This window comes from Nicotiana tabacum, chromosome 9, assembly GCF_000715075.1.
Source record: "Nicotiana tabacum cultivar K326 chromosome 9, ASM71507v2, whole genome shotgun sequence".
Classification (NCBI taxonomy): Eukaryota; Viridiplantae; Streptophyta; class Magnoliopsida; order Solanales; family Solanaceae; genus Nicotiana; species Nicotiana tabacum.
In genome coordinates this window covers 104,405,430-104,429,871 of record NC_134088.1, presented here as the reverse complement: position 1 = coordinate 104,429,871, position 24,442 = coordinate 104,405,430, and the positions used below count along the sequence as shown (strand labels likewise).

Sequence of the window (24,442 nt, the reverse complement as noted above, 5' to 3'; positions counted from 1 at the left end):
CTTAAGAGGGGTGCACCTCTACAGACTTCTCAAGCTCAGCGTGCTCCATCGGGTTCTCAGGCTATGGTTACAGCACCAGCTACCGCCCCACCTGCTCAGCCAGCTCGAGGTGGAGGTCAGGGAGGTCGAGGTCACCCTAGAGGGGGAGGCCAGGCCGTATATTATGCTATTATTGCTCGCATAGGGGAAATTACTTCCGACTCTATCATTACAGGTATTGTTCCGGTTTGTCATAGAGATGCGTCAGTTTTATTTGATCCAGGCTCCACTTATTCCTATGCGTCCTCTTATTTTGCTCTTTATTTTGGCGTAGCCCGTGATTCTTTGAGTTCTCCTATTTATGTGTCTACACATGTGAGAGATTCTATTATTGTTGACCGTGTATATCGGTCGTGTTTGGTTGTTCTTAGTGGTTTTGAGACCAGAGCCGATTTATTATTGCTAAGTATGGTAGACTTTGATGTTATTTTGGGCGCGGACTGGTTGTCACCCCATTATGCTATTCTTGATTGTCACTCTAGGACCGTGATGCTGTCTATGCCATGATCACCGCGATTAGAGTGGAGTGGTACCTTAGAGTATACTCCGAGCAAAGTTATTTCATTTCTTAAAGCTCAACGAATGGTTGAGAAGGGGTGTGACGTGTATCTAGCTTGTGTGAGAGATGTTAGTATTGATACCCCTATAGTTGAGTCAGTTCCAGTAGTGAGGGACTTTCCGGATATTTTTCCAGCTGATCTTCTAGGCATGTCGCCCGGCAGAGATATTGACTTTGGCATTGAGTTATTGCCGGGCACTCAACCCATCTCTATTCGTCCATATCGTATGGCTCCTCCTGAGTTGAAGGAGCAGTTACAGGAGTTGCTTGATAAGGGCTTTATTCGGTCAGTGTGTCACCTTGGGGTGATCCTATCTTATTTGTGAAGAAGAATGATGGTTCTATGCAGATGTGTATTGATTACTGCTAGTTGAACAAAGTCACAGTAAAGAACATGTATCCATTGCCTCGTATTGATGACCTATTTGATCAATTACACGGTGCCAGAGTGTTTTCCAAGATTGACTTACATTCAGGCTATCATCAATTGAAGATTCGGGAGCTAGATATCCCGAATACTGCTTTCAGGACTCGATATGGTCACTATGAGTTTCTTGTAATGTCATTTGGGCTGACCAACGCCCCAACATCATTTATGCACTTGATGCACAGTGTGTTCCGACCCTATCTTGACTCATTCGTCATTGTGTTTATTGACGACATTCTGGTGTACTCCCGGACTCGGGAGGATCATGAGCAGTACCTGAGGACTACGCTTCAGACTTTGAGAGAAAATACGTTATATGCAAAATTTTCAAAGTGTGAGTTTTGGATAGACCCAGTGGCATTCTTGGATCATGTAGTATCGAGTGATGGGATCCAGGTGGTTCCGAAGAAGGTTGAAGCAGTGCAGTGTTGGCCTAGACCGTCCTCAGCTATGGAGATCCGGAGTTTTCTTGGTTTGGCGGGGTATTTCTATCAATTTGTAGAGGGTTTGTCATCTATTGCAGAACCTATGACCAGGCTGACCCAGAAGGGTGCTCTGTTCAGGTAGACAAAAGGAGTGAAGAGAGCTTTCAGAAGCTCAAGATGGCTTTGACTACTGCCCCAATATTGGTATTGCCTACAGGTTCGGGGTCTTATACTGTATATTGTGATGCGTCGCGGATTGTCTCGACGCAGTGTTGATGCAGGACGGTAGGGTGATTGCCTACACGTCCAGATAGCTGATGGTGCATGAAAAGAACTATCTTTTCCACGACCTCGAGTTAGCAGCTATTGTTCTTGCCTTGAAGATTGGGTGGCACTATTTGTACAGTGTCCCTTGTGAGATCTACACCGATCCCCGGAGTTTGCAGCATCTGTTCAAACAGAAGGATCTTAACTTGAATTAGTGGAAGTGGTTGGAGATGCTTAAGGATTATGATATCACCATTTTGTACCATCCCTGAAAGGCCAATGTGGTAGCCGATGCCTTGAGTCGCCGGGCGGAGAGTTTGGGGAGCTTAGCATATCTACCAGCAGCAGAGAGGCCATTGGCATTGGATGTTCAGGCCTTAGCCAGCCTGTTTGTTAGATTGTATATTTCTGAGCCGAGTCGAGTGTTGGCTTGTGTGGTCTCTCGGCCTTCTCTTTATGATCATATCAGAGAGCGTCAGTATGATGAACCCCACCTGCTTGTCCTTAAGCACACGGTTCAGCACGGTGATGCTAAGGAGGTCACTATTGGAGTTGATGGTGCGTTGAGGATGCATGGCAGGCTATGTATGCCCAATGTAGATGGGTTGCATGAGTTTATTCTCTAGGAGGCTCACAGTGCGCGGTACTCCATTCATCCGGGTGCCGCGAAGATGTATCAGGACTTGAGGGAACATTACTGGTGGAGAAGAATGAAGAAGGACATAGTGGAATATGTAGCTCGGAGTCTGAATTGCTAGCAGGTAAATTATGAGCATCAGCAGCCAGGCGAATTACTTCAGAAGTTAGAGATTCCAAAGTGGAAATAGGAGCAGATCACTATGAATTTCGTTGTTGGGCTTCCACGGACTCAGCGGAAGTTTGATGCAGTTTGGGTGATTGTGGATAGGCTAACCAAGTCAGCTCATTTCATTCATGTGATGGCTACCTATTTTTTCGAGATATTGGCTCGAATTTATATCCGCGCGATTGTCAGGCTTTGTGGCATACCGGTATCTATCATCTCTGACTGGGGTACACATTTTACTTCACGATTCTGGAGGGCTATACAATAGGAGTTGGGTACTAGGGTTGAGTTGAGCATAACATTTCACCCTCTGACAGACGGATAGTTCGAGCACACTATTCAGATAATGGAGGATATGCTCCGTGCTTGTGTGATAGATTTTTGTGGTGCTTGGGACCAGTTCTTACCACTTGCGGAGTTTGCTTACAATAATATTTATCAGTCGAGCATCCAGATGGCACCGTATGAGGCCTTATATGGGAGGCGATGTCGGTCTCCAGTTGGTTGGTTCGAGTCGGGCGAGGCTAGGTTATTGGGTACAGACTTGGTCCAGGATGTTCTAGAGAAGGTTAAGGTGATTCAGGATGGACTTCGTATAGCCCAGTCAAGATAGTAGAGTTATGTAGATCAGAAGGTTCGCGATGTTACATTCATGGTTGGAGAGCGGGTCTTGCTCCGAGTTTCGCCCATGAAGGGTGTTATGAGATTTGGGGAAAATTGCAAGTTGAGCCCTATGTAAATTAGGCCTTTTGAGATCCTTTAGAGAGTTGGGGAGGTGGCTTACAGACTTGCATTACCAACTAATCTCACTGCAGTTCACCCAGTGTTCCATGTTTCCATGCTCCGAAAGTATCACGACGATTCGTCTCATGTGTTGGATTTCACCTCACTCCAGTTGGATAAGGATTTATCTTATGTTGAGGAGCCGATGGCTAATTTGGATAGGCAGGTTTGAAAGCAGAGGTTAGAAACATTGCGTCAGTGAAGGTTCAATGGATTGGTCAGCCGGTCGAGGAGGCAACTTGGGAGACCGTGCATGATATGCGCAGCCGCTGTCCTCATCTTTTCACCACTTTAGGTATGTCTCTATGGTCGCTCGAGGATGAACGATTATTTTAAAAGGGGAGGATGTAATGACCCGGCCGGTCTTTTTGAGTGTATTAGCCATGATCCCCTATTTACTACTTTCCCTGTATCTTTTTCTACTTATGTGACTTGCCGAGAGGTTCTGTTTGTGGTTTTGGAGTGATTAGGGGCACTTAGTCGCTAACACGAAAGCTTAAGTCTTAGTATTTTGACTGTAGTTGGAACTGTGTGAAGACGATTGGAGTTTCGTCGGTTCCGTTAGCTCCGATGGGTGATTTTGGACTTAGGAGCGTGTCCAGATTGTGTTTTGGAGGTCTATAGCTAAATTAGGCTTGAAATGACAAACGTTGAAGTTTTGGGAAGTTTGAACGGAGGTGGACCTTTTGATATCGGGGTCGGATTCCAATTCCGGAAGTTGGAGTAGGTCCGTAATGTCAATTATGACTTGTGTGCAAATATGAGGTTAATGAGACGTGATTTGATAGGTTTCGGCATCGGTTGTAAAAGTTTGAAGTTTCAAAGTTCATTAAGTTTGAATTGGAGGGTGATTCATGTTTTTAGCATTGTTTGATGTGATTTGAAGGCTCGACTAAGTTCGTATGGGTTTTAAGACCTGTCGGTATGTTGGTTGAGGTCCTCGGGGCCTCGGGTTGGTTTCGGGTGGTTAACAGATTATTTTGGACTTGTGAAACATTGTAGATTTTTTTTGGTTTTCCAGTTGCTTGTTTCCTTTTTCACGTTCGCAAGGGGAGTCCCGCGTTCGCGAAGAGAATCTAGAGGCAGGAGAAGAATTTTTCTTCGCGTTCGCGAAGTGGGGGTCACGTTCGCGAGGGTGTGATCGCGTTCGCAAAGAAGGAAATACCAGGGCAGTCTATAACATTTCTAAAACAAGGGTTTAGCCATTTTTATCAAAACTTGAGATTGAGAGCTCATATTTGGACGAGACTTTGAGGGATTTTTAGAGACATCGATTGGGAATTGATTTTTCACTTGTTTTTGGTTATGTCTCACTAATCTATCATTAATTCCATCCTTTAATTTCAGATTTGGGTTGCAATATTAGGGAAATATGGGAGAAGTTCTTCAACTAGATTTTTGAGTTTTGATTGGGATTTTGATATCAGATTTGGATGATTTTGATACGAGTGAACTCGTGAGTGAATGGGTGTTCATATTTTGTGACTTTTATCTAATTCTGAGATAAGGGTCTGGGCCGACGTTTTAGGACGATTTTTGAAATTTTTGTTAAAGTCTTGATTTCATTAGTTAGATTAGTCTATTATAGTTGTATTTATGATATATATTTGGTTTTGGCTAGATTTGGGCCATTCAGAGTCGGATAATCGAGAAAAGGGGATTCTTACTGATTGATTGAGCTTGGTTCGAGGTAAGTGGCTTTCCTAACCTTATGTGGGGGAAATCCCTTTAGGATTTGGTACTGTTGTGATATATGAGCGCCGTGTACGCGAGGTGTCGAGTGCGTACACAGATTATTTGTTGTAAACCCCATTTTTACTGAGTAGTAATATGTTTTTATTCTAAATTGAGTTATACCAATATGTGTAGTTATCATGTTTAGTGTAATATCGCATGTCTACGTGCTTTAACTGCTTATTTGAACTCTGTGTAGCAAGCCTAGTTGATTTCCTATTTTTCCTTGACCTTTATCAGTCTTAACTGTAGGGTTCTTGCTGTTAACTATTGTATTTATTGGTTGAGATGTGTGTTTACTTTTGAGACTACGTGGCGGTACCTCGGGAGTTCTCCTTGCACATTTACTTTTGAGACTACGAAGCGAGACCTCGGGAGTTCTCCCTGCATATTTACTTTTGGGACTACGAGGCGGTACCTCGGGAGATCTCCCCTGCACATTTATTTTTGAGACTACGAGGCGGTATCTCGGGAGTTCTCTCTACATATTTAATTTTGAGACTACGAGACGGTATCTCACGAGGTCCCCTGTTGAGTATTTACTATTGGGACTACGAGATGGTACCTCGGGAACGCCCCTGTTGTTATCACATTGTGCTGTGTTGTTATTTCTCTATGAATTCTTTTTGTTAAATTCTCCATTTTACTTCATTTTATTATATTATCTGTCTTATTATTATATCCCAGTAGGTCCCGGACTTGACCTCGTCACTACTCTACCGAGGTTAGGCTTGGCACTTACTGAGTACCATTGTGGTGTACTCATGCTACTCTTCTGCACATATTTTTTGTGCAGATCCAAGTGCTTATTATCGGCCACATCACCAGTGAGCAGTGACAGCTTGGAGACTTCAAGGTATATCTGCAACGTCCGCAGACCTCGGAGTCACCTTCTATTCTCTCCTATGTCAATTACCTTATGTACTTCTTTTATTAGACTTTGGTGTATAGAGATACTAGTTCCTTCTATAGCTTGTGACTTATGATGTTTCGGGTTTTGGGAATACTGAGTATCACTAGAGTGTTGGTTGTTGTACATGCGGAACGACATTATTACCAGTTATTTAGTTATCTGTTGCAGTTAGTTATTAAGTTTTACTTCCATTTTGTTATTTGCGCATTGTGTTAGGCTTCCTTAGTCGTAGAGACTAGGTGTCGTCACGACGTCTTATGGGGGGAGAATTGGGTCGTGACAATTTTATGCCTTTTTTGAGAAGTACTATGAGTTAGTATTCTGTATGTAAATTTTCCACTATATTAGAAGGATACAATGATGATATCGAATCTCTGATTCAGATGAGAAAAGCTCTATAGTGATTGTGTGATCACCTTTTGGTGGGTGTTGTGGTATTAAAATTGCCTGCAAGTGAGGTTGATTAAGGAACCTCTTGGTGAGTTAAATCGACAATAATTATGTCGATGAATTGTGATTGCCAAGGCGCAATAACAATTGTAAGAAAAATAAATCTTTGAATGGGAAGAGTAGACACATTTTCTTAATATATAATGTGATAAAGCAATTGCTTAGAGATGCGAATTATTTCATACATATAATGTGTAGTCAAAAGAGGATTTGGCCAATCCTTTGACTTATAAGTGAAACATCGAGGGGTTGAGACTTTTGCTAATTTGAGATATATCAACAATGATGGTAACCCAACCTATGTGATTGGAGATCCCATGAAATATGTTCATATGGGTAATAACAAGTCATTAGTTGATCAAATGTGCACTATTAAATTATGTCTCTTCCTATGATGTGTGTATATAGTGCAAGACTGCAAGGAATGTGAGGCTAAGTTATTAAACTCTTAATCCAATAATCCATAGCCTTTTATAGATAGTGTATTGCGCTGCAGAATACACTTGATGGATGGACCTATATGAGTGTGGAGTGGGGCCGCTCCTATGAAATTTGTGACAAAATTTCTAAAGCACTCATGAAAACTAGGTGTGTGCATGGCCTTTTAGCGCAAAACCGCGATAACGACAAAGATTGTGCGAGTATAATGTGATAGATAAGACCCCAGTCTTACAAAAGAATTTTTGGTTCATAGAAGTTCTGAACTTCACCAATTGTTCTGTAAGCTTAATCTTATTTTTTCTAGTTTTGGTTCAAAGTCTACGAGACACCAGATTCGATGCATTATACTTATATGTAAAAAATAATCCAGCAAAATATTCTATCCTTCAATTCCTTTTGAGATACGCGAGGGATTGTTAGAAAATGAGTTAGTATCCCAAATGGAAGTGTTCAAACTCTTGCTTTAAAATGTGTAGATTCATTCTATTGGCATTTAGTGTGTCTTTATTATTTCACATAATGGGTAATTATTTCTATTCTAGCTGTTAGTCCATTATGACCAATAATTAGTCATTATAATATTCTTATCTTTCCTTACCCATATATACATTTCCATTATTCTTGTGAAGATGGACAAGATTATTCCTTTTATTGAGTGAGACTTAGTATACAAAAAATACTCTCCTTCCTTTTGCTGGATTTCCACTAATAATAAATATTTGTCAGTTTATGCTCCTAGTTTTACACTAGAAGAGTTTGTTGAATCCTGGAGGATACACTCAAACCGGATAAAATATCCCTAAAGACAGTGTCTTTAACACGCCTCAATCTTTGAAGAATTCCCTACAAGTTTCGTGATCAAGTATTTTCTGTAAGATTCACGACAATCTTAAGGATAATTCACTTTGTCCTTATGGAGAATACTACTTATCGAATTCTGATGGATTTTAAAAACATACGGTAATATCTTCCACTTGATATGTTTTTGCGTAACATTATGTCATGACCCTAAAACCTAACCCGTCGTGTTGGCGCCTATCGCGATACTAGGCAAGCCGGAGTTTCCAAAAAACTTTCAAAAATTAACAGAAATAAATTAAGACATTTAAAATAATTGGAGTGTTTCATAAAAATGGGGGTAAAACCCAAAAAAGAATAATTGCAGAAAAATAGCCCGACATCGGGGTGTCACTGAGTCATGAGCATCTAGATATCCAATCTAATAAAAATAGTGTCTAAGTATCAATACAGAAAAGAAAGAAAACATAGAAGGAGAGACAAGGTCTGCGGACACCAGCAGCTACCTCGTAGTCTCCGGTACTCGATCGGGCACGAACTCAACGACCTCCGTGAACAAACACACCTGGATCTGCACATGAAGTGCAGGGTGTAGTATGAGTACAACCAACTCAGAAAATAACATAAATAAATAAGGAATTGAGAATAGACATACATTCAAATCCGGCAGTTCAAATCTAATCGGTTTTATAAAGTTAAAGTACAGGTAAATCCGAATATAGAATATTTCATAAATTTCACAACAATGACATATAGCAACTAAATGAATCAACAAATGAAAAAGCAAGTACAACCTCTAAGGGCAGCAGTCACTCAACTCGTCACAACAGCTCAATCACTCAGCTCTTATCCCTTAGTACTCACACTCAATAGGTACGTGCGCTCACTGGGGGGTGTGCAGACTCCGGAGGGGCTCCTTTCAGCCCAAGCGCTATATCATTGTGGCGTGCAGGCCGACCCAATCATATAAGCAGCCATAAAGCTCGTTGCGGCGTGCAACCCGATCCACAGTCCATAAATAGCCATAAGGCTCGTTGCGGCGTGCAACCCAATCCATATACCCTCATAGCTCACAGCTCGGCACTCAGGCCCTATCTCAGTCACTAACCTTTCCAGCCCTCTCGGGCTTTCAGAAATCATACAAATCAGCCAAAAGAAATAATAACAAGTATAAACAAGAAAAAAAGAAGGAACAGATGTATGACACGCAAGTAAAACTGTGACTGAGCACAAGACAACAAATAGCGGCTAATTCAACAAGAACTCGACCGCTGAGGGTCCCAACAATTATATCATATGGCCTAAGCATGGTTTCTAACATGAATGACAGTCAAATTTCTAGAAGATAGAGAAAACAAGTAATTAACGATAGGCTATTCGACTCCACAGTTTCGCGGGACGGACCAAATCACAATTCCCCACGGTGAATGCCCACACGCCCGCCACCTAGCATGTGCGTCACCTCCAAAATAATCACATCATACCAAACTCCGGGGTTTCTTACCCTCAGGACATGATTTAAAACTGTTACTTACCTCAAACCGCGCAAAATCCTACTCCGCAATGCCTTTGCCCCTCTAATCAATCTCCAAACTCCTCGAATCTAGCCACAACCAGTACAATATAATTAATATAGGCTAAAAGAATCAATTCCACAAGAAAAATACAAAATTATAAGCTAAAATCCAAAATACGCTCAAACCCGCCCTCGGACCATGTCTCAAAATTTGACAAAAGTCACAAAATATGAACACCCATCCACTTAGGAGTCCAACCATACAAGAATTACTCGAATCTAACCTCAAATCACCTTCCAAAACTCAAAATTTTAGCCTATGAAGTTTCTACCATTTCCCCCCAAATTTACAACTCAAATCCTTAATTAGATGATGAAAATAGCAATAGATTCATGAAATATAATCCAATCCAAGTTAGAATCACTTACCCCAACAATCTTCTTGAAGAAACCTCGAAACATCGCCTCACACCGAGCTCTCAAATTCCCAAAATCGAAATGGGAATCAAACCCTCAAAATCCTATTATTCTGCCCAGTTCTTCCGCATCTGCGGACGCACAATTGCACCTACGACGCCGCACCTGCAGAATTTACCTCGCAGGTGCAGAAATGACTTAAGGGACGACTGGGTCTGCATCGGCGAGCAAATGGTCGCACCTGCGCGTGCGCACCTGCGGACAAAGGTCCGCTTCTGCGATCTTCCCTTCCAGCTCACTCTCCGCATCTGCAGAACCTCAAGCGCATCTGCGCGCTAGCAGATGCGGAAATTTCCTCGCACTTGCGACCCTTGGCCATCTCCTCAATTCCCGCTTCTGCGCTTGGCCTAACGCATATGTGTGCCCGCACCTGCGGCCACCCACTGTAGGTGCAATTTTACCAGAAGCTTCAAAGCTTCAGCAATTTTCCTAAGTCCAATTTTCAACCCGTTAAACATTTGAAACACACCGGAGGCCCCCGGGACCTCAACTAAATATACCAACAAGTCCTAAAACACCATACAAACTCAGTTGAGCCCTCAAAACACGTCAAACAACAACAAAAACATGAATCACCCTCCAATTCAAACTTAATGAACTTCGAAATTTTCAAATTCTACCAACGATGCCGAATCATACCAAACCACATCCGATGGACCTCAAATTTTGCACACAAGTCATATTCAACATTACATACCTACTCCAACTTTCAGAATCGTAATCCGACCCCAATATCAAAAAGTCCACTTCCTGTCAAAATCTTCAAAAAATTAACTTTTGCCATTTCAAGCCTAAATTAGCTACAGATCTCAAATTCACAGTCTGGACATGCTCCTAAGTCCAAAATCACTCAATGGAGCTAACAGAACCGACAAAACTCCATTCTGGAGTCATCTTCACATAATTCTGACTACGGTCAAAATCCTCAGACTTAAGCTACCGTTTTAGGGACTAAGTGTCCCAAAATACCCCGAAACCAAAAACTAGACCTCCCAATAAGTCACATAAGGAGAAATAGATATGGGGAAAGCTGTAAATAGGGGATCGGGGCTAATACACTCAAAACAACCGATCGGGTCGTTACACATTATATCTAAGTATCATGTATGCATAATTGAACTAATATATACCTCTTCAACATTTATTCTTTTATGCTTATTCTCGTGAAAATATTAATAGGCAGATAAACTTTGGCCATAAGATGATAAATATAATCTTCTCTAATTTTATTAGTGTTTCGGGCTATGCGTTATTTGATGTAGTGAATTTGTAGCGTGTTATTATTTATGTGCATTTTGTATTGTGAAAGAGAATGCATGTTATCTCTTTAGTCTTATAAGTCATGCTTTTGTAGTTCTCTTTATCTTGAATGTTTCAAATTTTCTCTCTTAACATTTTAAAGAGGAAATATGTTATTTGTTTTGAGCAGTGGTAAAACTTAATTTCTTAATACATCAATATTTTATAGTTTACTTATGCTGCTAGAGATCATGAACGAATAGTTGAGTGCTACTAAATATGACTTTATCAAAATGGTTATTATACATATATCTAAAAGAACTCATGTTTGTATTTTGTTGTCAATCATTTTTGTCCCCCCTTATGTCGCTGAGAATAATTTTTTAATGTCAATATGGTAAAGGCTTATGAAATTTGTGATTCTTGTGGAGACATTATATATTGGAGAACCAAAGTATATTGTATTTTGTTGTAAGTACCTTATGTTCGAAAATTAATTTTAGCTTATCTCTTGATCATTTGGGTGAATGTTGAATAATGACTGATTTTTCTTCATATAACTATGAGTTATTTTTTGAGATCAAACTTTATTGGAAATAATAATTATTTATTGGGGCACACTAAGCTATTATAAATTTTTCAATGTAGAATAGGATTCAAGAGAAATGATAATCCTATAAGTCAAAAAAACAATTTGACTAAGCGAATGATATAATTGTTGTGGACATTTTTGTAATGACCCGACCGGTTGTTTTGAGTGTATTTGCCCCGATCCCCTATTTACTGATTCCCCCGTATCGTTTTCTGCTTATGTGACTTGCCGGGAGATTTTTTTTGTGGTTTCGGAGTGATTTGGGACACTTAGTCCCTAAAACGGAAGCTTAAATCTTAGAATTTTGACTGTAGGTGAAACTGTGTGAAGACGACTCCAGAATGGAGTTTTGTCGGTTCCGTTAGCTCCTTTGGGTAATTTTGGACTTGGGAGCGTGTCTGGAATGTGAATTGGAGGTCTATAGCTGATTTAGGCTTGAAATGGCGAAAGTCGAATTTTTGGGAAGTTTGACCGGAAATGGACTTTTTGATATCGAGGTTGGATTTCGATTTCCGAAAGTTGGAGTAGGTTTATAATGCCAGTTATAACTTGTGTGCAAAATGTGAGGTCAATCGGACATGATTTGATATGTTTCGACATCGGTTGTAGAAGTTTGAAGTTTCAAAGTTTATTATGTCTGAATTGGAGGGTGATTCGTGTTTTTAGCATTATTTGGTGTGATTTAAGGGCTAGACTAAGTTCGTATGGTATTTTATGACCTATTGGTACTTTTGGTTGAGGTACCCGGGGCCTCGGGTGTGTTTCAGAGGCTTAACGGATCGAAATTTGGACTCGTGTAGTTGCTGAAGTTTTTCAACTTCTGGTGTCATCGCACCTGCGGTGGGGTTGGCCGCTGGTGTGGACACGCATGTTCTAATGGAGGATCGCAGAAGCGGATTTGGGAAACCCAGGCTGGGTTCGCAGGTGCAGAAAGATTTACGCAGAAGGAGCCTCGCTTCTGCAATAAGGAGGTGTGCAGGAGCGATGAGGTCACAGGTGCAGAAAGATTTACGCAGAAGGAGCCTCGCTTCTGCAATAAGGAGGTGTGTGGGAGCGATGAGGTCACAGGTGCGGCTCCTTGGTCGTAGGAGCGCATCCGCAGGTGCGGACCTCCTCTCGTAGATGTGGACCCAGGGGACTTAAGTCAAGTCCGCAACCGCGATGGAATTTCCACAGGTGCGGCATCGCAGGTGCGACTGGAAGCCCGCAGATGCGAAATCGCTAGGCAGAAAGGGCCAAATTCGAGGGTTTTATCCCATTTTCACTTTTGGGACTTTGAGAGCTCGGATTGAGGCGATAATTCAAGGATTTTTCAGAGAGAACTATGAGGTAATGATTCTTAACTCGTTTATGGTTATATTCCATTAATCTATATTTGATTTCATCATTTAATTAAGGAATTTGGTTAAGAAATTTGGGGAAAATGGTAGGAGTTCTTCAACTAAGGTTTTGAGTTTTGATTGAAAGTTTGATATCAGATTTGGATAATTTCGGTACGAGTGAACTCGTGAGTGAATGGGTGTTCATATTTTGTGATATTTACCCGATTCTGAGACGTGGGCCTGGGTCGACTCTTTAGGATAATTTTTGAAATTCTTGTTAAAGTCTTGATTTTATTAATTAGATTAGTCTATTATAGTTGTATTTATGATATGTAATTTGTTTTGGCTAGATTTGGGCCATTCAGAGTTGGATAATCGAGGAATGGCATTCTTACTGATTGATTGAGCTTGGTTTGAGGTAAGTGGCTTTCCTAACCTTGTGTATGTGTCGGGGGAGGGGAGGGAGGGTGGGAAATCCCCTAAGGATTGGTACTGTTGTGATATGTGAGCGATGTGTACGTGAGGTGACAAGTGCGTACACGGGCTATTTGTTGTAAGACCCGATTTTTACCGAGTAGTAGCATGTTTTCATCTTAATTTAGTTATACTAGCATGTGTATTTATCCCGCTTAGTCTAATATCACATGTCTACGTGCTTTATCTGCTTATTTGAACTCTGTGCAACATGCCTAATTGAATTCCTGTTTCTCCTTGATTTTTATCGGTCTTAACTGTAAGGTTCTTGCTGTTAACTGTTGTATTTATCGGTTGAGCTGTGTGTTTACTTTTGAGACTACGAGGCGGTACCTCGGTAGTTCTCCCTGCATATTTACTTTTGGGACTACTAGGCGGTACCTTGGGAGATCCCCATGCACATTTACTTTTGAGACTACGAGGTGGTACCTCGGGAGATTACTTTTGGGACTACGTGACGGTATCTCGGGAGCGCCCCTATTGTTATCACATTGTGCTGTGTTCTTATTTCTCTGTGAATTCTTTCTGTTAAATTCTACATTTTATTTCATTTTATTATATCATCTGTCTTATTATTATATCTCAGTAGGGCCTGGACCTGACCTCGTTACTACTTTACCGAGGTTAGGCTTGGCACTTACTGGGTACCGTTGTGGTGTACTCATGCTATTCTTCGGCTCATGTTTTGTGTGTAGATTCAGGTGCTTCTTATCAGCCCCGCTATTAGCTGAGAGTGTTTGCTGCTATACGGATACTTCAAGGTACATATGCCACGTCCACAGATCTCAGAGTCCCCCTCTATTCTCTCCCATGTCATTTACCTTCCGTATTTCTTTTATTAGACTCTAGTGTATATAGATTCTAGTTTCCTTTTGTAGCTTGTGACCTTTGATGTTCCGAGTTTTTGGAATACTATGTATTACTAGAGTGCTGGTTATTGTACATGCCGAGCGATATTGTTACCAGTTATTTAGTCATCTGTTGCAGTTAGTTGTTAAGCTTTACTACCATTTTTGTTATTTCCGCATTTTGTTAGGCTTACCTAGTCGTAGAAACTAGGTGCCATCACGACGTCTTACGCAGGGAGAATTGGGTCATGACAAGTTGGTATCTGTGCTCTAGGTTCATGGGTGTCGTAAGTTACAAGCCGGTTTATTAGAGTCTCGTAGATCGGTACGGAGAGGCTATGGAACTGTTAGGAAAACTACACTTCTTTTATTCTTTGTCATGCGAAAATTGTTGATGTCAAAATTCTAAACTTCGGTATTATATTCTCTCACAGATGGTGAGGACACGTACATGCAGATCTGATGACCAAGCACCCGCGCCCCCTGCTAGAGTCACGAGAGGCCGAGTCTGGGGCCGAGGTAGAGGTCGAGGACGTCCACGCGGTGCAGCCAGAGCACCCACATGAGGTGCCATAGAGGAGCCCCCAGTAGCTCCAGCTTGAGGGCAGACACCTGAGATACTTGTTGTTGCACCAGCCCTCTAGGAGACTCTAGCCCAGTTTCTGAGCATGTTCAGCACCTTAGCTCAGGATGGATTGATTCCACTTGCTCCTGCCACATCTTAGGCCGGGGGAGGAGCACAGACTCCTGCCGCCCGTACCCTAGAGCAGCGGGTCCAGGTTGACCAGGTCCCAGAGGTCATACTAGTGCAGCCGATCGCCCCAGTTCAGCTCGAGGTTAGGACAAGAGTTTTTAAGGCAGAGCAACTCAGACTTGAGAGGTACAAGAAGTACCACCCTCCTACCTTCAGTAGATTGGCGTTAGAGGATGCCCACGGTTTTCTGGAGGAGTGTCATCGTATTCTCCGTACTATGGGTGTAGCGGAGTTGAGTGGGGTTTCTTTTACTACATTCCAGCTTAGAGGAGCAGCCTATCAGTGGTGGCGTACTTATGAGTTGGGTAGTCCGGCTGAGGCAGCTTCACTTATGTGGACCCAGTTCTCAGACATGTTCTTGAGTGAGTATGTTCCCTAGAGTCTCAGAGACACATGGAATATGGAGTTTGATCAGTTGCGCTAGGGTGCTACGATTGTGTCAGAGTATGCAGTTCACTTTAGCGATTTGGCCCGACATGCACCAGCCTTTGGTTTCTACAGTTCGAGAGAGGGTTCGTCGGTTTACTGAGGGACTCTACCCTAGTATCAGGCTTAGCATGGTCCGAGAGTTGGAGATGGATATTTCTTACCAGCAGGTTATGAGTATTGCTAGGAGATTAGAGAGTATGCTTGCTCGGGAGAGAGAGTGGAGGGAGGCCAAGAGGTCTCGAGAGTCTGGCACTTATAGTGGTACTCGTGCCCCAACTACAGTTCGTGGTGGTAGGGGTTATATGAGTCGCCCCGTCCATTCAGCACTTCCAGCCGCCAGTGGTATTCTGGCCCTTTCTAGGCAGTGGAGCCTTATTATGCACCACCAGTATCTAGTACACCTCCTATACGGGGTGCTTTTAGCAGTCAGTCCAGCAGACCTGGCCCGAGCCAGTCATAGAAGCCACTCCCTCCGAGAGCTTGTTTTGAGTGTGGCGACACTCGCCATATGGTGAGGGATTGACCCAGGCTTAGGAGGGGTGCACCTCCACAGACTTCTCAGGCGCAACGTGCTCCATCAGGTCCATACGCTATGATTACAGCACCAGCTACCGCCTCACCTGCTCAGCCAACTTGAGGTGGAGGTAGGGAAGGTCGATGTCGCCCTAGAAGGGGAGGCAAGGCCAGATATTATGCTATTCCTGCTCGCACAGAAGCAGTTACTTTAGACTCTGTCATTACAGGTATTGTTGCGGTCTGTCATAGAGATGCGTTAGTTTTATTTGATCCAAGATCTACTTATTACTATGTGTCCTCTTATTTTGCTCCATATTTGGGCATAGCCCGTGATTATTTGAGTTCTCGTGTCTATGTGTCTACACCTGTGGGAGATTCTATTATTGTTGACCGTGTGTATCGGTCATGTTTGGTTGTTCTTAGTGGTTTTGAGACCATAGCCGATTTATTATTGCTTAGTATGATAGATTTTGATATTATCTTGGGCATGGACTGGTTGTCGCCCCATTATGCTATTCTTGATTGTCACGCCAAGACTGTGACGCTGGCTATGCCAGGATTACCGTGATTAGAGTGGAGAGGCACCTTAGAGTATACTCCCAGTAGAATTATTTCATTTCTTAAAGCTTATCGAATGATTGAGAAGAGGTGTGACACGCATCTAGCTTATGTGAGAGTTGTCAGTATTGATACCCCTACAGTTGAGTCAGTCCCAATAGTGATGGATTTTTCAGATGTATTTCCATCTGACCTTTCGGGCATACCGCCCGACATAGATATTGACTTTGGCATTGATTTATTACCGGACACTCAGCCTATATCTATTCCTCTATATCGTATGGATCCTCTTGAGTTGAAGGAGCAGTTATAAGAGTTACTTGATAAGGCCTTCATTCCGCCCAGTGTGTCACCTTGTGGTGCTCCTGTCTTATTTATGAAGAAGAAGGATGGTTCTATGCGGATGTGTATTGATTACCGCCAGTTGAATAAAGTCACAGTGAAGAACATGCATCCATTGCCTCATATTGATGATCTATTTGATCAGTCACAGGGTGCCAGAGTGTTTTCCAAAATTGACTTACGTTCAGGCTATCATCAGTTGAAGATTCGGGAGCCAGATATCCCAAAGACTTCTTTCAGGACTCGGTATGGTCACTACGAATTTCTTGTGATGTCATTTGGGCTGACCAACACCCCCAACATCATTTATGCACTTGATGCACCGTGTGTTCCGACCCTATCTTGATCATTCATCATTGTGTTTATTGACGACGACATTCTGGTGTAATCCCGGACTCGGGAGGATCATGCGTAGAACCTCATGACTGCGCTTCAGACCTTGAGAGAAAATAAGTTATATGCAAAATTTTCAAAGTGTGAGTTTTGGCTAGAATCAGTTTCATTCTTGGATCATGTATATCGAGTGATAGGATCTAGGTGGATCCGAAGAAGGTTGAAGTAGTGCAGAGTTGGCCCAGACCGCCCTCAGCTATGGAGATCTAGAGTTTTCTTAGTTTGCCGAGGTATTACCATCGATTTGTAGAGGGTTTCTCATCTATTATAACTCCTTTAACCAAGCTGACCCAGAAGGGTGCTCTATTCAGGTGGACAGAAGAGTGTGAGGAGATCTTTTAGAAGCTCAAGACAGCTTTGACTACAGCCCTAGTATTAGTATTGCCTACAGGTTCAGGATCTTATTCTGTATATTGTGATGCGTCGCGGATTGGTCTCGGCGCGGTGTTGATGCAGGACGGTATGGTGATTGCCTACGCATCTAGACAACTGAAGGTGCATGAAAAGAACTATCTTGTCCACGACCTTGAGTTAGCGGCTACTGTTCATGCCTTGAAGAGTTGGCGGCACTATTTCTAGGGTGTCCCTTGAGAGATCTACACCGATCACCGGAGTTTGTAGCATCTGTTCAAATAGAAGGATCTTAACTTGCATCAGCGGAGGTGGTTGGAGCTTCTTAAGGATTATGATATCACCATTTTGTACCATCCCGGGAAGAAAAATGTAGTGGTCGATGCCTTGAGTCGCCGGGCAGAGAGTTTGATGAGCTTAGTATATCTACCGGCAGTAGAGAGGCTATTGGCGTTAGATGTTTAGGCCTTAGCAAACCAGTTTGTTAGATTGGATATTTCGGAGCCGAGTCTATTATTGGCTTGTGTGGTCTCTCGGTCTTCTCTATATGATCGTATCAGGGAGCGTCAGTATGATGACCCACATCTGCTTGTCCTTAAGGACACGGTCCAGCACTGCGATGCTAAGGAGGTCACTATTAGAGATGATGGTGCACTGAGGATGCAGAGCAGGCTATGTGTGCCCAATGTAGATGGTCTGCGTGAGTTGATTTTCCAGGAGGCTCACAGTTCACGGTACTCCATTTACCCGGGTGCCACGAAGATGTATCAGGACTTGAGACAACATTACTGGTAGAGAAGAATGAAGAAGGACAGAGTGGAATATGTAGCTCGGCGTCTGAATTGCCATCAGGTAAAGTATGATCATCACCGGCCAGGCGGATTGCTTCAGAAGTTAGAGATTCTGGAGTGAAAATGGGAGCAGATCACTATAGATTTCGTTGTTGGTCTTCCACAAACTCAACGGAAGTTTGATGTAGTTTGGGTGATTGTGGATAGGCAGACCAAGTCAGCTCATTTCATTCCTGTGATGACTACCTATTCTTCCGAGCAGTTGGCTCAAATTTATATCCGCGAGATTGTCAGGCTTCATGGCGTACCGGTATCGATCATCTCTGACCGGGGTACGCATTTTACATTACGGTTCCGGAGGGCTGTACAGTAGGAGTTGGGTACTCAGGTTGATTTGAGCATAACATTTCACCCTCGGACGGACGGATAGTCCGAGCGCACTATTCAGATACTGGAGGATATGCTTTGTGCTTGTGTGATAGATTTTGGGGGTTCTTGGGACTAGTTCTTGCCACTTGCGGAGTTTGCTTACAATAACAGTTATCAGTCAAGCATCCAGATTGCACTATATGAGGCCTTATACGGGAGGCGGTGCCTGTCTCCAGTGGGTTAGTTCGATCCGGGCAAGGCTAGATTATTGGGTACAGACTTGGTTTAAGATGCTCTAGAGAAGGTTAAGGTGATTCGGGATCGACTTCGCACAGCCCAGTCCAGACAGAAGAGTTATACTGATCAGAGGATTCACGATGTTGCATTCATGGTTGGGGAACAAGTCTTGCTCCTGGTTTCGCCCATGAAGGGTATTATGAGATTCGGGAAGAAGAGAAAATTAAGCCCTAGGTATATCGTGCCTTTCGAGATTCTTGAGAGGCTTGGAGAGGTGGCTTATAGACTTGCACTACCACCTAGTCTCTTTGTAGTTCATCCAATATTCCATATTTCCATGCTCCGGAAGTATCACGACGATCCGTCCCATGTGTTGGATTTCAGCTCAGTCCAGTTGGACAAGGATTTATCTTATGTTGAGGAGTCGATGGCTATTTTGGACAAGCAGGTTCGAAAGCTGAGGTCGAAGAACATTGCTTCCATGAAGGTTCAGTGGAGGGGTCAGCTGGTCGAGGAGGCAACTTGGGAGACCGAGCATGATATGCGCAACCGCTATCCTCATCTTTTCACCACTTCAGGTATGTCTCTACGCTCGTTCAAGGACGAACGATTCTTTTAAGAGGGGGAGGATGTAACGACCCGGCCGGTCATTTTGAGTGTATTAGCCCCGATCCCCAATTTACTGCTTCCCCCGTATCTTTTTCTTCTTATGTGACTTGCCGAGAGGTTTTTTTGTGGTTTCGAAGTGATCTGGGATACTTAGTCCCTAAAACGGAAGATTATGTCTTAGGATTTTGACCGTAGTTGAGGCTGTGTGAAGACGACTCCAGAATGGAGTTTAGTCGGTTCCGTCTACTCCGTTGGGTGATTTTTGACTAAGGAGCGTGTCCGGAATGTGAATTGGAGGTCTGTAGCTCATTAAGGCTTGAAATGGCGATAATCGAATTTTTGGAAGGTTTGAACGGAAATGGACTTTTTGATATCGGGATCGGATTCCGATTTTTGGAAGTTAGAGTAGGTCCATAATGTCAGTTATGACTTGTGTGCAACATTTGAGGTCAATCGGACGTCATTTGATATGTTTCATCATCGGTTGTAGAACTTTGAAGTTTCAAAGTTCATTAAGTTTGAATTGGAGGGTGATTTGTGTTTTTAGAGTTGTTTGGTGTGATTTGAGGGCTCGACTAAGATCGTATGGTATTTTAGGACTTGTTGGTATGTTTGGTTGAGATCCCGGGGACCTCGGGTGAGTTTACGCAGAAGCGGCCTCGCTTCTGCGGTGGGAAGGTGTGCATGAGCGATGAGGTCGCAGTTGCGGCTCCTTGGTCGTAGGAGCGCATCTATAGGTGCGTTCCTTCTCTCACAGATGTGGACCCAGGGGACTTAAGTTAAGTCTGCACCTGCGATGGAATTTTCGCAGGTGCGACTGGAAGCCCGCAGATACGAAATTGCTGGGCAGAAAAGGGCCAAGTTCGAGGGTTTTAATCCCATTTTCAATTTTGGGATTTTGAGATCTCAGATTGAGGCGATAATTCAAGGAGTTTTCAGAGAGAACTTTGGGGTAATAATTTTTAACTCGTTTATGGATATATTTCACTAATATATAGTTGATTTCATCATTTAATTAAGGAATTTGGTTGAGAAATTTGGGAAACATTGGAGAAGTTCTTCAACTACGTTTTTGAATTTTGATTGGGATTTTGATATCAGATTTGGATAATTTTGGTACGCATGAACTCGTGAGTGAATGAGTGTTCATATTTTTTGACTTTTATCCGATTCCGAGACGTGGGCCCGGGTCGACTTTTTAGGATGATTTTCGAAATTCTTATTAAAGTTTTGATTTCATTAATTAGATTATCTATTATAGTTATATTTATGATATGCAATTATTTTTGGCTAGATTTGGGTCATTCAGAGTCGGATAATCGAGGAAAGGTCATTCTTACTGATTTATTGAGCTTCGTTCGAGGTAAAAGGCTTGCCTAACCTTGTGTGGGGGAAATCCCCTTAGGATTGGTACTATTGTGATATGTGAGCACCGTGTATGTGAGGTGACGAGTGCATACACCAGCTATTTGTTGTAAGACCCGATTTTTACTGAGTAGTAACATGTTTTCATCTTAATTTAGTTATACTAGCATGAATAGTTATCCTGCTTAGTCTAATATCACATTTCTACGTGCTTTATCTGCTTATTTGAACTCTCTACAGCATACCTAGTTGAATTCCTGTTTCTCCTTGATTTTTATCGGTCTTAACTGTAGGGTTCTTGCTGTTAACAATTGTATTTATCGGTTGAGCTGTGTGTTTACTTTTGAGACTAGGAAGCGGTACCTTGGGAGTTCTCCCTACATATTTAATTTTGGGACTACAAGGAGGTATCTTGGGAGATCCTTCTGCACATTTACTTTTGAGACTACATGGCGGTACCTTTGGGGATCTCCTCGCATATTTACTTTTTGGACTACGAGACGGTATTTCGGGAGCGCCCCTGTTGTTATCACATTGTGTTGTGTTGTTATTTCTCTGTGAATTCTTTCTGTTAGATTCTCCGTTTTACTTCATTTTATTATATCATCTATCTTATTATTATATCCTAGTAGGGCCCGGACCTGACCTCGTCACTACTTTACCAAGGTTAGGCTTGGCACTTACTGAGTACCGTTGTGGTATACTCATGCTACTCTTCTGCACATATTTTGTGTGCAGATCCAGGTGCTTCTTATCAGCCCCGTTATTAGCTGAGAGTGCTTGATGTTGTACGGAGACTTCAAGGTACATTTGCCACGTTCGCAGACCTCCGAGTCCCCTTCTATTCTCTCCTATGTCATTTACCTTCCATATTTCTTTTATTAGACTCTGGTGTATAGAGATTCTAGTTTCCTTCTGTAGCTTATGACTTATGATGTTTCGGATTTTGGGAATACTATGTATTACTAGAGTGTTGGTTATTGTACATGCTGAGCGGCATTGTTACCAGTTATTTAGTCATCTATTGCAGTTAGTTGTTAAGTTTTACTTCCATTTTGGTTATTTACGCATTTTGTTAGGCTTACCTAGTCGTAGAGACTAGGTACCGTCACAATGTCTTACGGAGGGAGAATTGGGTCGTGACATTTCTCAAGCGAATCTTATGGCTAATGCAAGAGATTGGGTGTTAGACTCATGTGCTACTAAGCGTATTTGTGCTAACCAAGTTAATTTCATGTCCTACACCCAAGTTGAAGAACAAGAAGAATGATTTATTTATTTTGGTTATACTTCTTATAAATTATGAAAAATATTAGCCCTCTAACTTAATAGCTTTGAAAATGTGGGGGTCACAGTATTTTACTTTGGGTTTCTTAAATATTTGGGTTTCCAATTTAAAATATTTATGTAGAAGTTAAAGATGCTTCTATGTTTTAAAAGTTTTACTTTGATATTTGATTATGAAAGATACCAAAAGAAAATAAATTCTATTATGTGTTGAATATTTTAAAAGGCACTTGAGATGATTTTATGCCTTACTTGAGAAGTACTATGAGTTAGTATTTTATATGTAGATTTTCTACTGCATTATTAGAAGGATACAATGATGATATTGAATCTCTAATTCAGATGAGAAAAACTCAATAGTGATTGTGTGATCACCTTTTGGTTGGTGTTATGGTATTAAAATTGCCTGGAAGTGAGGTTGATTAAGCAACCTCTTGGTGAGTTAAACCGACAATAATTATGTCGATGAATTGTGATGTCCAAGGCACCATAACCATTGTAAGAAAAATAAATCTTTGAATGGGAAGAGTAGACATATTTTTTTAATATATAATGTGATAAAGCAATTGCATAGAGATGTGAATTTTTTCATACATAAAATGTGTAGTCAAAAGAGGATTTGGCCGATCCTTTGACTTATAAGTGAAACATCGAGGGGTTGAGACTTTTGCTAATTTGAGATATATCAACAATGATGATAACCCAACCTATGTGATTGGAGATCCCATGAAATAGGTTCATATGAATAATAACAAGTCATTAGTTGATAAAAAGTACACTATTAAATTAGATATGTTCATATGGTGTGTGTATATAGTGCAAGACTGCAAGGAATGTGAGGCTGAGTTATTAAACTCTTAATCCAATAATCCATAGCCTTTTATAGGTGGAGTATTGCGCTGCAGAATACACTTGATGGATGGATCAATATGAGTGTAGAGTGGGGCTGTTCCTATAAAATTTGTGGCAAATTTTCTAGAGCACTCATCAAAACCAGGCATGTACATGGCCTTTTAGCGGAAAACCGCGATAACGACAAAGATTGTGCGAGTATAATGTGATAGATAAGACCCCAGGCTTACAAAAGAATTTTTCATTTATAGAAGTTCTAAACTTCACCATTTGTTCTGTAAGCTTAATCTTATTTTTTCTAGGTCTGGTTCAAAGTCTACGAGACACCAGATTCGATGCATTGTACTTATATGTAAAAACAAATACAGCAAAATATTCTATCCTTCTATTCCTTTAAGATACGTGGGGAATTGTTATAAAATGAGTTAGTATCTCAAAAGGAAGTGTTCAAATTCTTGCTTTAAAATATCTAGATTCATTTCTATTAGCATTTAGTGTGTCTTTGTTATTTCACATAAAGGGTAATTATTTCTATTCTAGCCGTTAGCCCATTATGACCAATAATTAGTTATTATAATATTCTTATCCTTCCTTAACCATATATATATTTCCATTCTTCTTGTGAATATGGACAATATTATTCCTTTTATTGAGTGCGACTTAGTATACAGAAAATACTCTCCTTCCTTTTGCTGGATTTCTACCAATAATAAATCTTTGTCAGTTTATGCTCCTAGTTTTATACTAGTAGAACTTATTGCATCCCGAGGATACACCCAAACCGGTTGAAATATCCTTAAGGACAATGTCTTTGACACGCCTCAAGGTTTATAGAATTCCCTACAAGTTTCGTGATCAATTAGTTTCCGTAAGATTCACGATAGCTCAAGGTTGTTGCTTCCTCCAAGAATAGCCAAAACATGACTTATATCACTTTAATTTTCAGAGCCTTGTAGCATATTTATGGAGAGTTATGACTCGAGCTCGCAATCATATATCTACAAGGTTCGAAAATTACCCAAATAATAATCGCGGATGAGATTAATCACAAAAGTACCCAATGAGTACTTTGGAAATTTAGTCCTTTGGGCATTCCCAACAGCAAAACTGAACGGCCTTTTGCGAGAGTCTCTTCCATATGTGTTTACTCTTAAAATTGGATAACAATTAAACTTATAATATGGTTCTAAGGATACGTGATTTCACCTAATACCAATTGATAAATGTGAGGATAAGTAATAAAAATTAACAATAAAGTAAAGCAAACTAGTGTTAGGATGGAACTCAACCCTCGAATTTGGATACCCTCGAACTGGTTGATGCAAGAACAACTAAATAATAACAAGTTGATGAACAATAGTATAAATGAGAAAGAGAATTATATTGCTTTGATATCTGTCAACCTTCTCTTACAATTGATTAGAACCCCCTTTATATAGTAGAGAAATTCCACTTATGGTGTAGTTCTAATTACAGAAGG

The 24,442-nt window shown here is 41.5% G+C and overlaps 1 pseudogene; it reads left to right on the top strand.

Annotated features, from left to right (window-relative positions):
* LOC142164069 (agmatine hydroxycinnamoyltransferase 1-like) overlaps positions 1-24,126 on the top strand; it is a 30,877-nt pseudogene extending 6,751 nt beyond the window's left edge.
* The last annotated feature ends 316 nt before the right edge of the window (positions 24,127-24,442 follow it).